Source organism: Xenopus laevis, chromosome 1S (assembly GCF_017654675.1).
Source record: "Xenopus laevis strain J_2021 chromosome 1S, Xenopus_laevis_v10.1, whole genome shotgun sequence".
NCBI classification, from domain to species: Eukaryota; Metazoa; Chordata; class Amphibia; order Anura; family Pipidae; genus Xenopus; species Xenopus laevis.
The window spans coordinates 61111071-61128554 of NC_054372.1; the positions used below are offsets into that span (position 1 = coordinate 61111071).

Consider the following 17484-nt stretch of genomic DNA (forward strand, 5'->3'; position numbering starts at 1 on the left):
AATTGAGTGTAGGACTGGCCATACCAAGGATGACTTTGATGTAGTTGGCCATCTTAAATATATTGCAATATGTGGACAAACAATCTCTGTTTTGTTTAAAGGGTAAGGCATTTTTGGTAGCTTAAGGTAGCTCATATGTCTCAATGCCTTAAATATATTGATAATGGGTTGAGTGCAGAGGACTTCTTGTATTTGTCTGTATGAATTTTGTGGTCTCATTGCACCTCCACTTAATGTTTTAAAAATGAGTGGTGAGCACAACTTTCTCTTGTTTGTTATAATTTACACAAGGTAAACAGTAACAGCAGCCAGGCTTTGATGTGGGAGGCCGCACAATGAAGGGCAGCCATTTCTTGGCCATCCAAGTGTGAAGCAGTCCATTTCTTCTCATACAGGAAAAGATAATTGAATGTACTTATGTCATGAAGGTGTGTATTTTGCCTTTAAATTATATAAGGGCACTTTGAAGAAGTCTCTGTTAACCAAACCCACTGAGAACATTCATTTGCAATATGGCAGAGGCTAAATGCCAACAATGATTAATAAACTGGATATATGTAAATCAATCTTGTTATTTCTGTATTGAAGGTAACAATGTAATTGAAGCAGTCCTTACTTTCTAGGTAGGCAAAGTTGGTAGGTAACAAAGGTTGATTATGGTTGAAACAGTGTATACATGCTGCAGCTTAACTCTGCACACAATATATGCTGCCAAAACTATAATTGATATATGACTGTATAGGGAGAAGGATCGAAGTCAAGGAATGGGAGGCTATCTGGGATAACACCAAATGAGGGATCACCTGTGTCAGAAAACAGGATTAATATTTAATGTTTTGGTATCACATGCCAGTTAAGCTCCATAGGTTATTCCCGGAACCTCCCTCTAATTGCTGGAGAGAATGCGGGCATAAAGGGGACTTACCCCACATATTCTGGTTCTGTCCCCAAATACTAACATTCTGGGACAAAATCATAAACCTGCTAAATCAGGTGACCCATCAAACTGTAGATAAATGCATTCTACACATACTCCTGGGGAAACCATACAACTTCACAAGCACATGCAAAAACTGGCCAACCAGATACTTTCAGCTGCCCGCATCTCAATTGCGGCCAAGTGGAAGACCTCCTCTATCCCCTCCCTGCAAGAAGTGAAACAAAGGGTTAATGGTATCAAACAATATGAATACAATTTGGCAAGAATGCAAAATAAAGTCCCCTTATATCTCAAGATCTGGTCTCCATGGGACTACTTTCGAACTCAACCCAGCTCTGAACTTTGATCACAAACAGTTTAGTAATAAAAATTACATTCAGCGAACTAGGACCCCCTCCCCTACTGGTCCCAACATGTTATAACATGTATAACATGGATTATGAGCATAAGCACTGGGCATTAATATGTAACTGAGACCTCATATTGCTCCTTAAGATCCATATGTAATGACTGTATCAAACATGTTAATGCTTTATTTTTTCTTTGATGAAAAATAAAATATAAGTTACAAAAAAAACTATAATTGATATAAGGGGAACCCGTCCCGCTGGGCAAATGCCCCTAACTTGTTACTTACCCTTCTGCGCAGGTCCAGTCCACGGAGTTCACAGACGACATCTTCTTCCACGCGATCTTCTTCCTGCTTTGAACGGCGTTTTGGTGCATGCGCAGTAGGAGCATTTCGCTGGTATGGCTCTACTGCGCATGCGCCAAAAGTCACAAAGTTTTTCGTGAATTTTGGCACATGCGCAGTAGATCGTACCGGCGAAATGCTCCTACTGCACATGCGCCGGTCAAAGCAGGAAGAAGATCGCTTGGAAGATGGCGACGGTGAACTCCGTAGACTGGACCTGCGCAGAAGGGTAAGTAACAAGTTAGGGGCATTTGCCCAGCGGGACGGGTAGGCCAGGGGGGAGGAGGGAGGGTGGGCAACAAACGGGAGGGGGGGAGGGTTTTTGCGCCGACTAGGTTTCCTTCTCCTTTATGCATAAATGACGTCAGAAAAGAGCATGGAATGATCACAGTGCTTTTATTAACAGCTGGTTGATAGCTAGAGAAGTATTCTTTAAAAAAATTGATTGAAATAGAAAATCATGAAAAATGACCTCACTGAGGGTAAAATCATAATAACGTTGCTTAACACATCAATATAAAGTTTGGATGGATAGAGCAGAATTACCTAGTGAGCCAAAACACAGGCACCATTACCTTTTAACCTTTGAGAGGTTGATGTAGACAACAAATGTAGATGTGCACTCAGCTCTTACAGCCAGATTAATTTGTCAGTACACAAGAGATTGTGTTTATTAAAACAAATGCATTTGTGATCGTCCCCCACATTTGCCTTGACTTAAGATTCCATTATGCTGCCAGGTAGTTTATCTCACTCAAGATTCCATACTGGGACGGCAGCTCTGTCTTAAAGGTTGTCATTTCTAGTAAGTAATGTTACTTTCTAAAATACTGTAAAATTTGGTATATAATATTTGCAGTTCCGAGGCTATCTACCCCACTCCTGAGGCAGAAATGTACAAGCAAAGTGATATCTTTGTAACAATATAAACCGTACACTTCTAGAAAAATTCATGATAACTGATGGAGAAATCTAAAAAAACAATGTGTTGATCCATCTACAGTTATGCTGAAATGAGGGTAATTGGCATTGCTGGTGATTTACAAGGACTGGTTAATAACTCAGTCTCTAAAACACAGATATTCAGTGTTCATAGGCCCCTCCCATATGGTCCAATGTTTGGTCAGAGTCTCTTACCAGACACCTAAAATTAGGGTTCTATAAGCTATACCACTAGAATGCCATTAACACCTAGGAAAATAAGAGCTGATCTCAAATCTGTCCTTAAAGGGGCGGTATGGTGTTAAAATGTATGCTGCCTATTCTTCGAGTTTAAAAATGCGTAATAATTAATGTTTTGCTATTACGAATCGACAATGGAAAATGGTTTAGTTTTTTGTGTTTAGTTCAAGAAATAACAAAACAGATAATTCTTAATTAAAACAATAAACACAAAGTAAGTGGTGTATCTAGATGTTTGCAAATTGACATATTCTACCAATATATATTGAATTTGCTCATTAATTAGGGCCTTACTGGGCCCTCTACTCTTTCACCTACCTGCAACTGCAGGGTCTGCTTCCTCTGTAGTTTTGACCCTGCACAAAGTATGTTCAGCATAGCCCTTACTCAGAGCTCATGTTGAGCAAAACAATAGCAAATAGCTTACCTTCAATTTTGTCATTGTTGGCCTTGGTCCACCTACAAAGCTACTGTCCTGTATTGTCTTTTCTTCTGTTTTAGGATCGAATTTTAAAGTCAGTTTTTGTGGTTTTGCATTCTCACACAGAATATCTAGAAATGGTATGTTACGCATGCTTTCAGTGCAACTCACACCAGGTACCTGCTGTACCCTTTTTATAACAACCAGCAATAAGGGGAAGCTCAGTGTATTTCTCTTCTGCAACGTTACTAAGAGCAACCTTTAAAAAACAAAAACAACCACTGGATTAACAGAAAGTATAAAGCATGTATAAACTTTTATGAAATGTTGTCATTATGTCACTGTCCTAACTATGGACATTAAAGTAAAAAAAACATTTTAATACTGTACTAGTTGATTCAATATAAAAGCTTAATTTGTCTTTCTGAAAACACAAAACTATGCATTTTTGGAGCCTTTATTAAAAGCTAAATAGAGTTATTTTATATGGAAAATACAACTATAATGACCCTTTAAAGAATTTACAGTATGTTCATTAGCTTTAAATATCTAGGTTTAACTGAAGAAGTCCCTATAAGGAAATCTTACAAACTTAGCAAAACATAAACATTGGTGTAATACAGAATCTGATTTATTTGAAAAAAAGATTGTGTCCAATGATACTGCTGTCAAGGTAGAAAAAAAGAACTTTTAATTAAAAACAACTTAATACTGGACTACCTGCAGAATATTAACATGGATTAAGGCACAGGCTGTTTAAATGGCAAATGACAATTCCACTAATTAATAAGTAAGTAGTCAGAAAATAATGGGGCAAAAGCCATCTCCCATAGACTCAATTTTGGTCAAACAGTTAAAATTTTTAATAATGACTTTTTTTTCTGTAATAATAAAACAGTAGTACAGGTATGGGACCTGTTATCCAGAATGCTCGGGACCTGGCGTTTTCCGGATAACTGATCTTTCCGTAATTTGGGTCTTCATGCCTTATGTCTATTAGAAAATCATGTAAACATTAAATAAACCCAATGGGTTTTGCTTCCAATACGGATTAATTATATCTTAGTTGGGATCAAGTACAAGCTACTGTTTTATTATTACAGAGAAAAAGGAAATCATTTTAAAAAATTTGGATTATTTGGATAAAATGGAGTCTATGGGAGACAGCCATTCCGTAATTCGGAGCTTTCTGGATATCGGGTTTCCGGATAAGGGATCCTATACCTGTATGTACTTGATGGTAACTAAGCTGCATGAATCCATACTGGTGCCAAATCAATCCTACTGGATTTATTAAATGTTTAAATGTTTTTTAAACACACTTATGGCAAGTAAAGTGTGCATAAGCATACTGCAGTAAATTACCTGAGAAATAGTTTAACTCGTTGTTTTAGGCAATGGCAAAAAGGTAAATGCAGGGTTATTTGGTACATTTTGGTTATTAAAAATGTGGTGGGACAAAATGCCCTTGTGTGGCACTGCCATATGACTAAGCTGGCCATAGATGCAAAGTTAAATTCATATGAATCAAAGTTTCATACGATTTTTGGACCGTGTGGATCATCCAGAATCTTTCCTACCATGCCGTTCGGTCGTTTAGTCTCTGACGATATCAATGGGTGACTGTCACTACTATTTGTTGGACATAACTTTCCTACGATTAATATCACTATCATGTCAGAACATCATCTGATTTGTACTTTTATTTAATCTGAATGGTTAGTGGCAAATGAGCCGATCATTTGTAAAATACAAGGGTAAAATCTGCACGTCTATGGCCAGCTTCAATCCAATCTGTTTTGAATAAATCCCAAAATCACAAGCCTTTCCACTGATAAGCTAATATGTCCTTCCACTTGAACTTTTGATATCAGAAGTCAGTAATTATTAGAAAAGAAAAACCGACAGATTCAGGTGTAAGTTCGGAGTCTCATTGTCCGCACCAGCAGCATAATGCAATTAGAGACATGTCAGTCCATGTCCCGGTGATATAAACTGCAAGGATTGATAAGATATGTCACAAGTATCCTGTAAAATGATACTTGTAGAAACCATATAACCACATGATATGATTAAGTTGGTATGACACCTCAACAGACAGAACACAGCCACGGCTTTCCGTCGCATATATTTACATGAGATTTTATCTCAACAACTGACCTGAATGTAACAAAACTCTCCACTTTATCCAAAACAGAAACGGTCTCTCACATCCTTTCTCTCTCAGCCTTCTAAACTGAGCAAGGACAAACCACAACACATTCATGTTATTTCTCAAAAATATATTTTGTCTTCTTTAAAGACATACTGACATCAGAAATGAAACTTTTTTTTTAAACAGCTATCAAACAACTTTCCTTTGAAAATCATGGGCAACACATCCTCCTGGCTAAAAAGTATTAAGACCATCCAGCCTTGTTATACAGAGAATGCCATTTTCAGAGAAGGCCTAGTTTATTCTAGCAAGACAGTGCCAAACCGCATTATGCATGGCTCTGTAGTAAAAAAAAATCTGGGTGTTAAACTGGCCCCATGCCTGCATTCCAACAGTGACAACGCTATAGGAAACATGCCACTGTCCCAACTTTTATGAAACATGTTGTTGCTGGCATCAAATTCAAAATGATCATACTGTATATTTTTAGAAAACAAGAACATTTTCTCAGTTTTCAACATTTTATATGCTGTCGTTAAACTAGTCACTGTTTTAAAGTGGGCTCGCCCAGAAGCACTTGTAGCTGGAGGGTCACATCCATGCACACTCTGCGCCCTAGCGGTTAAAGAGAATAGGTAAATATAAGTTAAAACCATTAACTTTAGGATAGTGATCAAGAGAATATAGAGGGATATGGTCATGGGAAAAAAATGTTTCAAGTTTATAGTGCTGCTCCAGCAGAATTCTGCACTGAAATCCGTTTCTCAAAAGAGCAAACCAATTTTTTAATATTACATTTTGAATTCTGACATGGGGCTAGACATATTATTAGTTTCCCAACTGCCCCCAGTCATGTGACTTGTGCTCTGATAAACTTCAGTCACTTGGTACTGTTGTACTGCAAGTTGGAGTTATATCACCCCCTCCCTTTCCCCTCCAGCAGCCTAACAACAAAACAATGGGAAGGTAATCAGATAGCAGTTCCCTCACACAAGATAACAGCTGCCTGGTAGATATAAGAACAACACTCAATATAAAATCCAGGTCCTACTGCGACACATTCAGTTAAATTGAGTTGGAGAAACAACAGCCTGCCAGAAAACAGTTCCATCCTAAAGTGCTAGCTCTTTCTGAAAGCAAATGACCAGGCAATATGACCTGATATGGCTGCCTATGCACCAATATTACAGCTAAAAAAAATACACTTGCTGGTTCAGGAATTAAGTTATACATGGTAAAGTGAATTATTTGCAGTGTAAACAGTGTAATTTAGAAATAAAAACAACATCATAAAAATCATGACAGAATCCCTTTAAAGAGATACTGACACCTGAAATTAAACTGCTTTTAAATATATCAGAACATTGTCTCTGCATGAGATTTATAATTTTTCCATAAAAGTAAATCTATATACTACATATTATCTTCTATGAGGTGGTTGCCATATTTGTGCAGCAGTAGTCAATTAGGCTGAGAATGGACAGTCAGGCTGACAAAACAGTCAGTATTAGGAACTTCAGATAATAATTACTTTACAAAATTACAAAAGCAAACTTAAAGTGATACTGACACTAAAAAAATATTTTCAAAATATTAATCTACATTAAAAGTTACCCATAGGTCATACTGATCATTTTTCAATGATCGTTCTGCTTTTGTAAGTAATTATTACTTGAAGTTCCTAAACCTGACTGTTTTGCCAACCTGACTGTCCATTCTCAACCTGTCAGTTAGAGTTTCTAATGCTAACAGACTACTGCTGCACAAATATGGCAGCCCCCTCATAGAGGAACATGGGGGTAAGAACGGTAATTTAAAAGCATCAGGTAAATACTTTTATGGCAAAATTATAAATAGCATTCAAAGGCAATATTATATATAAAAAAAAAAGATTATTTTCTGGTGTCAGTAACTCTTTAACGGTAAAAACATTACAGACATGACCTATAGGGGACTTTTTATGCACATTAATATTGCGAATAGTAGTTTTTTTGTGTCAGTATCACTTTACAAGAGAGGGTTTTCTCTTTATTCACAAAGTTAGGGATGCGCAAGATATTTCATTGTCATTGTCAGTGGGGAGGTGGAAGGCACTGAGGCAAGCTCAGAGTAAAAATGAACTAATTCATAGCACTAGACTAGCTCAACCAAGAATGACACATTGACAGCTGAAGGTGACAGAATGATCTGCAGGGCTGCCATAAAATAAAAGTATACCTTGCATATCTTAGTGTGTATTTTTCACTGGAACAATTGTCTTATAGAACGTACCAACATGAATTGCTTACCAAGAAAGCATGAATGCATGGCAGCAGGACAACATCTGTCAGAGTAAAGTAGGGGCCCTCGGCAAATACATGTTCAAGAGGAGGGAGATCAGAGTTCTTGGCTTTTCTGATGTGAGAGGGGGCTCCCTTGTGGCATGAGACAATGCTTCTTGCACAGTTAGTTTAGACAGGGCAGCTCCCAGTTCCAAACTAGTTTGATTAGTGAGGTTACCAAAACATGGCATGGTCTCTGCTTACTATTACCGTCTACTGCTTCATTTCTATTAGCTGTCATTTGCTGCTGCAATTTTTGCCTTCAGATTTTATCATCATTATGTACTTTGACGGGCTCTCCCAGCTTCTTTTCAAATTGCAGCACTTCTTTTGGGATGGTGGCTGACGGTTTCTTTAGAAAACTCTCAATTGCCCTGGGAATGGTGATTTCACAAAGCCTCGTCCACTGATTTACCTAGCAAACAAAATAATGGCAAGCATTATACTCTCTTACACTGGGCTTTCTTTATGTATGGATTCCAGCCTCAAATGAAAGAAACCGGTTCAAGTCAGGGCATGCATGTAGCCTGTCCAGGAAAGCACAACATTAAAAAAACAGGTACTTATATTTTTATAATACACAAAAGCCATGAATATCCTTTAAATTATATCCTTATAATACACAAAAGCCATGAATATCCTGTAAATTATATCCTTATAAACGGTGAGTTCTGATGTCATCAGTTATAAACGGTGAGTTCTGATGTCATTTCTGTCACATGACTCATTGAAATTTGTGTATTATAATAAATAAAGTATCCCCAGTTGCAAAATATGAGGATATTAGAAGTTACCTCGGAGTTCCATGACCTGTATAAAAACACTCGGCCTTCGGCCTCGTGTTTTTATATGGTCATGAAACTCCTCGGTAACTTATAATATCCTTATATTTTACAAGAGGGGGTACTTTATTCACTATATAAACGGTGAGTTCTGATGTCATCAGTTATAAACAGTGAGTTCTGATGTCATTTCTGTCACATGACTCATTGAAATTTGTGTATTATAATAAATAAAGTACCCCCAGTTGTAAAATATGAGGATATTAGAAGTTACCTCGGAGTTCCATGACCTGTATAAAAACACTTGGCCTTCGGCCTCGTGTTTTTATGTGGTCATGAAACTCCTCTGTAACTTATAATATCCCTATATTTTACAAAAGGGGGTACTTTATTCACTATATTATAAACAAATAATTTTACACAAAATGGAAACCATTCCTGAGAACTGACAAAGTTTCTGAGGCGACTAGAGCCCCACAAGAAAGACATAATATGATAGAAGTGCTGAGATAATTACTTAGAGGTTGATTAAGTTAGTGTACTCACAGCAGTGTACTCACAGCAGTGATTAAACGTGCAGCAACATGCCTGATTTCTACCAAATCTAAAAAATGAGTAATGAGCTCAATATACCAGCAAAGCAAACCACAAATCATCTGACAATGACAAATATATGTAGAAATTACTTTCTTCAAACCATACTTCCTGGCATGACCAATATATAGTTTGGCTAGGAAGATGTGTTATGTCCAATTAAAGTTCCTATGGATTAACGCCTTCTGTTTTACATGGTCCATGCCCTGATCCTAATGGCTTACATGAATGAAATTAAGTGAAGGTAATCAATATGCTATATTGCCAGCAGAATCCACAGAGTGCTTTTAGTTACAGAATTAGTCACATTTCCAAAGCGTGACCCAGCCCAGGGGCAATATACTGCTTTTTCAACATTAGATGAAATGAAGTGGGACACTCAATTGACGGGTTATTTGTTTTGAACATGATTTTACAGACAAGTAGAATGTGACTTTACTTTTAATTTTGTCCTTTTTAGTTGAAGAAATAACAAAAAAACAAGGTAATCATATTTTGTGAAACATACCATGTAAATGAAAATATAATTAAAGGAATTGTTCAGTTTTATCTAATAAAAACTGGGTAAATACTGTAGATGAACTGTGCAAAATAAAAAAAAAATGTTTTCAATATACTGTAGTCAGCCAAAAATGCAACATATAAAGGCTGGAGTGACTGGATGTCTAACATAATAGCCAGAACACTTCTTCCTGCTTTGCAGCTCTCTTGGTTTTCATTGATTGGTTACCAGGCAGTAACCAATCAGTGACTTCGAGGGGGGGGCACATGGGTCATAACTGTTTGCTTTTGAATCTGAGCTGCATGCTGAGGATCAATTGCAAACTTAATAAACGGTTCTGTCCCATGTGGCCCCCCTTAAAGTTGCTGACTAACTCAGAGTTAGAGAGCTGAAAACAGGAAGTAGTGTTCTGTTATATTAGACTTACTCATTCACACTCACTCCAGCCTTTATAGAAGCCATTTTTGACTAACTAATTATATTAGAAACATTTTTTTTATTTTGCACAGCCTATTTACCAAGTTTTTATATTTACACTGAACTGTTGCTTCTGGACTGAAACCCATATTCAAAATTTTTATATTTAATTTTGAAATCTGACATGGTGCTAGACATATTGTAAGTTTGCCAGGTGCCCCCAGTCATGTGTCATGTGCGCTGATAAACTTCAGTCACTACCATACTGCCACATTATAGCGGATATCATATTTGCTTTTGACAGAAAAAAGCAAATTAAAAGTAAACTTCATACCATTTCAGCTTAACTTACTTCTGCACAAGCCTTTAAACAAGTCTTTTTAAAACCGAGCAGCTCAATGATATCATTCCTAGAAGGTTCAGTGATGTGAGCTTTGTGAATGATATGCTGACGTACCACAGCCAACCCAGCTCTAGAGAATGCCTCCACAACTGCAGGCAAATGGCAGCTCCTAACCAGTGGTGGAAGATCACATTTGTAGATGTTCTCAGCTCGGTTCCTTAGTAACAAGGCATTTTTGGACAGATTTTTTGCATTGCTGTGTTAGCACAAGGAAAATTCTCCATGTTTTGCAGTCACAATAAGACATCAAAAAGAGTGCAATGGAAGTATGAAGAGTTGTTCTTCCATAATTAGTCCTTATGTCTTATGCTCCAATCCTGCAAAATATAAGCCGTACAACATGCATTAAAACAAGGGCTTGGAGATACATGTTGGCACATTCCTATGATTCAGTTGAACTGAGGGGCTGGGGTAGGACTATTCAGAAGGTTATTTAGGGACACATTTGGTAGAATGCTTAATAATATGCTTATGTAACGCCCACTTGGCCAACCCCCCTGGTGCCAAGGTCGTACCTGCTTACCAACTCGAGTCCTGAGTCCCCTTTGCAAGGTGAAAGGGTACTGGGAATGCTTCTCTGGCAGTGCCTCCACTTAATGGGATCCGGGAATACACCTGCGGTGGCCCCATTAGGACAACAAATCAATCACACACTTTATTATATAACAGATATAACTTTTATGCAAATTTAAAGGGGAAGTAAAACTTTACAATCACATTAATAAAAATGCCCACTACCCTAGGAACCTGTAGCAGTCCAGTTCAGGTAATTCCCTGCCAGGAATTATCTGCACTACTCCATTTTGGCAGCCCAAGAGTCTCAATCCCTTGTCCCCAAAAGAGTACTAGTCCTAGGTAGAGCTACCTGCCCAAATACCTTTCCCGCTGGAAAGTACTTGCTCCTACGTGGCAGGCACATAAACAGCCTGTTTCTCCAAACAGGAGATCGCTGGATCCTCATCCTTTCCTACCCCTTTCCTCAGGTAAAAAAGAATTATCATTGGTGTAGGCTATAAACCACCTTGTATAAGTGTTGAGTATGAAGCCCAGCTACTCTTGCAGATACATGCGGCTTCACAGCTGGGTCAAGTTGTTGCTATGGGTGACTTCAATTATCCAGAGATTGACTGGGGTAAAGGGGTTGCTATGACAGAAAAAGCTAGTAGGTTTGTAAATATGCTGAATGACAACTTTTTATTCCAGCTCGTTCAAGAACCTACTAGGAATAACTCTCTTTTGGACCTTGTAATAACTAATAATACTGAACTCATTTCTAACATTTGTGTGGGTGAGCATTTAGGGAATAGTGATCATAACATGGTCTCCTTTGAGATTCTGTTGCAGAAGCAATTCTATAAGGGAGTGCAAACTTTGACAGTATAAGGGCATCTCTGCAACATATTAAGTGGGAAATGCTTTTCACAGGGTTAAACACAGAACAAAAATGGGAAGTCTTTAAAATGCTGCTTAATAAATATACTTGTCGGTATATTCCACTTGTAAGCAAGGAACGTCGTTGCAAAGCAAAACCTTTTTGGTTCAATAGAAGCGTTGGTGTTGAGGTGGGTAAGAAAAGATGTGCTTTTAAGGCTTTCAAGTTTGCTGGGACAGCCGAAACATTTATAAGGTACAAGGAGGCCAATAAATCATGCAAAGAAGCTATAAGGCAAGCTAAAATTGCTATAGAAAAAGATATTGCAGCAAGCAGTAAAAAAAATCAAATTTTTTTTTTTAAATATGTTAATAGTAAAAAAATTAAGCAGGAAGGGGTGGGACCCTTACTATCAGAGGGGGGTCAGCTGGTTGATGAAAACAAAATAAAAGCGCAGATTCTGATCTCGTATTTTTCATCTGTCTTCACAAATGAGGAACCAGTAAGTGAAGGTTTCCTTCTTAATAGTCCCAATTCTAGTAATACAACTAATGATGCATGGTTCACACATGAAGAAATTCAAAAGAGACTAGAACATGTTAAGATTAACAAAGGTCCGGGCCAGATGGTATTCATCCCAGGGTAATTAGCGTGCTTAGCTCTGTGATTGCCAAACCTCTTTACTTAATTTTTCAGGATTCATTGAGATCTGGCATAGTGCCGAGAGACTGGGGATTTGCTAATGTGGTGCCTCTATTCAAAAAAGGATCCCGTTCTCAGCCTCAAAACTATAGGCCAGTTAGTCTGACGTCAGTGGTAGGAAAGCTTTTTGAAAGGTTAATAAAGAATAAGATACTGGACTTCATAGCAAATCATAATACTATGAGTTTGTGCCAGCATGGTTTTATGCGTAATAGATCTTGCTAGACTAACTTAATTTCTTTTTATGAGAAGGTAAGTAGAGACCTCGATTCCGGGATGGCAGTGGATGTGATTTACTTAGACTTTGCTAAAGCATTTGCTACAGTGGGCATTGAAAGTACTGTTTCTATTTTTGCAGATGATACTAAATTGTGCAGAACTATAGGTTCCATGCAGGATGCTGCCACTTTGCAGAGTGATTTGTATAAATTGGAAAACTGGGCAGCAAACTGGAAAATGAGGTTCAATGTTGATAAATGCAAGGTTATGCACTTTGGCAAAAATAATATAAATGCAAGTTATACACTTGGGCAGGGTCATTCTGTGGCTACTAAAGCAAATAAAGTTCTGTCTTGCATAAAAAAGGGCATTAACGCAAGGGATGAAAACATAATTATGTTTCTTTATAGGTCCCTGGTAAGGCCTCATCTGGAGTATGCAGTGCAGTGTTGGACTCCAGTCCTTAAGAGGGATATAAATGAGCTGGAGAGAGTGCAGAGATGTGCAACTAAATTGGTTAGAGGGATGGAAGACAAATTATGAGGGTAGACTGTCAAGGTTGGGGTTGTTTTCTCTGGAAAAAAGGCGCTTGCGAGGGGACATGATTTCACTTTACAAGTACATTAGAGGACATTATAGACAAATATCAGGGGACCTTTTTACCCATAAAGTGGATCACCGTACCAGAGGCCACCCCTTTAGACTAGAAGAAAAGAACTTTCATTTGAAGCAACGTAGGGGGTTCTTCAGTCAGGGCAGTAGTCACACAGACGGGTAGTCTCACACAGAGCTGACAGGCAAACACAGCGATTAAGATTCTTTATAGGCTGCAGACTCTCCCAGTCGAGCACATCACTTGCTTGATCCATTTGCTGAACTATAGCTCCAGGTACTATAGCACGAGCCTTTAAAGTCCTGTGTCTGGCATCAATCTTCCGGAACATCAGGGTCTAGTTATCCCTGAGCCCACACAGGGCATAGCAGCCATAGTGTGTGTCTCTATAGCCTGAGGTCTGCCACTGCAGCACCCCGGCCGACGATCACTCCATCCTGCATCCAAACCAAGATCCAATTCAAGATGTGTGAGCACATGACATTCTCCTATTATATTGGTGCACAGCAACACATTGTGGCTTCCTTTGGGATCAGCCATGCTGCACCAATCCAAGAGCTCTGCCCTTGGAAACTCTAGGAAATCCCACTCTCAGCCATGAGGCTCCGACCGAAGGGGAAATTAACACTTCCCTACATTTATATACTCCTGGATGCCAATCTTGAATGTCAGTTAAATCAAGAATTTGTGTGAACACCTATATGGAACTGAGGCTGATACAGAAATATTTCCATATGATTGTGACCTTATTGCCAGCTAAGGGGGTCCTCACTAAATGCTGAACTCCAAAAAAAGTTCTTGAACTAAAAAAAAGAACAAAAACATTTTTATGCTTGATAGGAACCTGTCTGACTAGAAAACAACACTATTTTTTTTTCTTCTTTTCTTAAACTCACCCCATGTCTAGGGGAATATACAGCTCCACAGTGGCGGAACTACCGGGGGAGCAGGGGGTGCGAGCGGGCCAGGGCCCGCACCCCCTCAGGGCCCCCCGGCAGCGCTGCAAACCACTGAAATCCCCAGCAAAATCGGCTGTACGGAGGGGGCGGGGCCCGGCTGCGCGTCACGCACCAGGGCCCGCCCCCCTCTAGGAATGCTACTGCAGCTCCACATAATCTGAAATCTGTAAAGTGAAACAGCAAGGGCGGGGCCAGACAAATCTAGCTCTCAAATTTTAGATATTACTGTTTATGAGTATCACTCAGCTAGGGATCAGCTTATAGAAGGATTTAAAAATTGTTCTTGTGGTTTTCGGATACTGGCCATATTGCAATAACAGCAGTATGTCACTTGTCACTTTAAAATCACAAGAAGAAAATGTTAAATAACAAGGGCAGTTGAGTTGAGTCGCACAGTCATGAATTTCTTAGAACATCAATGCCTTTTTCAAAAGCCATGTTAAAATATGTTCGCTACCTTTCTTACCAAAGAAAAACAGCTTTAACTTTCCCATTGCCGAAATTACAAAACCATACAAAAACAACACTAGATGGCACCCTTTATCAATCTATGCAATGATGCACGATGCTCTGGCTATATTTTACATTGATGGATACTCAGCACATACATTAACTTAACTAACAGATCAGTAATTACTGTGTTTTATGCATTTAACAGCCCTCAACACACACATGAAAATTCATGTGATAAGAAGAAATGTTTTATTTTATGTTATGAAGTAACAAAATGTATAAATAATAGTTAATAATCAGTTCTTTTTAAATTCTCAACTCCCCAGACTTGTATTCAGCAGTACCCAGCTTTTACTTTTCCCAGTATTAAGATATTTTTAGGGTAGAGCATTTGCGATTGTGATTCATTCCTAAGTGATTTGTTTACAAGTGATTTAGAAGAGTTTAACAAGGTGAAAGACAAGGAGAGAGAGACACTACAGGGAGCCCTGGATTCTGTATGTCTGTCTACTACTGGAATGAATGGATTATTTAACATTTTAAAAGATATACTTCTGATAAATTAAGCCATCTGTTCCCGCAATACTTCAATTATATAGTACCACTACAATTTCCCTGCTCTAAAACTGCAGTTATGATTACTTATGTTTGTACTACTGGTATGCACAGGGCTCCCTGAGGTAAAGACTTGTCACTGGTTTTGTTTGAACATACTCCATAAATGGCAGCAACATTTACAGTTTAGCAGAGTACAGTAGGTGTTACAAATGCTTCCTCTAGATTCATATGTGAGTTTATTCTTAGGTATTACTGAATTTACTATATTTATCCAGGAGTCCTGTGTGGGAGGGGTGGGCCCCGTCCAGCGCATTATTTAAATTTTTTTAGCATTAAACCTTAAAGTATGAAACCTCAACCTTGCATGGGCGGTGGGCACTAAGTAGCCCACTACACCCAAGAGACACCCCTTGGGAGAAAGTGCTTGTGGGAAATCTAGAGTAGCCACTAAGGAGGCCATGATTTGAGACCAAAAAGCAGCTATTGCTGGGCATTTAAACTGTTATACATGGTGTCTATAGCCTTGTCCCAGTCATCCTTAATAAGGTCTGGGATATTTGCTTGCCATCGCACCTGTCATGTAAGAAATGGGGGGGGGGCAGTGACAGAAGGTTACGACAGAGCCTGGATACCAGTTTCCCAGGTGTTCAACAGAAAGAGTTTCTCCCACTGCTAGTGTAGTTAAGGCAGGGGAGAGTGTCCTCCTCTAGCATTGCCAGGCACAGAATACTCGTTTTCTCATTAAAAATTTCCTCCTGTCTCTGCCATGTCAAAGGCCAAGCAAGATAACTACAGTACCCTAATAAACAATAACAAACTGAATGTACAACACCTTTTTTCTATGTATCCTATAACTTTTTATAACCCTAACCAACAGATTAACTCACTGTTTTACACTCTCCTTGCTACTTGGCTGATTTATTAAAAAACAAAGTCCATAAACAAGAAGAACAACACCTCCACTAACACAAACTATCTCCTCCTTCCTAAGCCACTTTCTTCCAGCCTTAAAGGGGCTGTTCACCTTCAAAACACATTGTTTTCAGATTGTTCATCAGAAATAAGGGCTTTTTCAGTTGCTTTTCATATATTATTTTTGACCATTTTTACAAAATTTTATTTTAACATTTACTATTCTTGTTTCTCTGGTTTTTCAGTCTGGCAGCTCAGTAATCCAGGTGTAGACTCTGAACTTTTACAATTTTCTCTCAGCAGCATCTGTGAAATATTAGCAACTATTGTATAAATTCTAACAGCTGCCTTTAATGAAATTTAAAGCAGAATAAACCATAAAAATAAATATGGTTAAAAATGCCATATTTTATATAGTTAACTTATTGCACCAGCCTAACGTTTCAGCATCTTAATAGCAGGAATGATTAAGGACTTCAGACTTGTCACAGGAGGCCACCATCTTGGGAAGTGTCTGTGACTGTAACATGCTCAATGTGCTCTGAGCAGCTGTTGAGAAGCTAGTTAGAACAGTTTACATAGCTGAAAGTGGGAAGTTGAACAATCCCTTTAATTCTGTGATCCTGTACCTGACTCTGAAGTCTCCTGAGTTCTCTTGCCATCCCCACTCACCACTTGTGCTCATCACCAAATGCCGCTGAGGTTAAGCCAAAGCCACACTGACTTTTATAACTTTCAACTGAAGATCTAAAGCGCAATTTAATACCCCATCTGCCAACAAAAAACACCCAGTTTACTCTTTTAAGGTTGCCATCACAGACATATAATAGCCCCAAGCACTACTGAGAGCAGAACTATGTAGTTTGTGCCATTACACAGAATAAGTTAACAGTGAATTTTGTATCTTAGACGCATATCACATGTGGATCAGAAAATGGCATACACAAACAAGAACTCCCTCAAAGCAATCAACAATTTGCAAAATATAACACGGGTCAAAACATACTCCATAACAATATAATGGCAATAAGCAGAATCTATCATCCTCATTACTATTTAAAACCAGACAGTAAAAACTAGAAATCATCTGTTCAGATTTTATATAACAGCATATGTGATCAGGACTTTTCAGCATCCCATCACTCCACCTAAATCAGGGAGTGAGGAGACCTGTGTGAAAGGATTTTAAAATGGTTGTTTGCCTTTTGATTAACTTTTAGTATGATGTTGAGAGTGATATTTTGAGGCTATAAGTTTGAGTCCAAATTACCCTAGCAACCATGCA

General features: G+C 38.4%; 1 pseudogene; it reads right to left on the reverse strand.

Moving 5' to 3' along the window:
* Positions 1–3148: 3148 nt before the first annotated feature.
* LOC108704445 lies at positions 3149–14218 on the reverse strand (annotated as a pseudogene).
* Positions 14219–17484: the final 3266 nt, after the last annotated feature.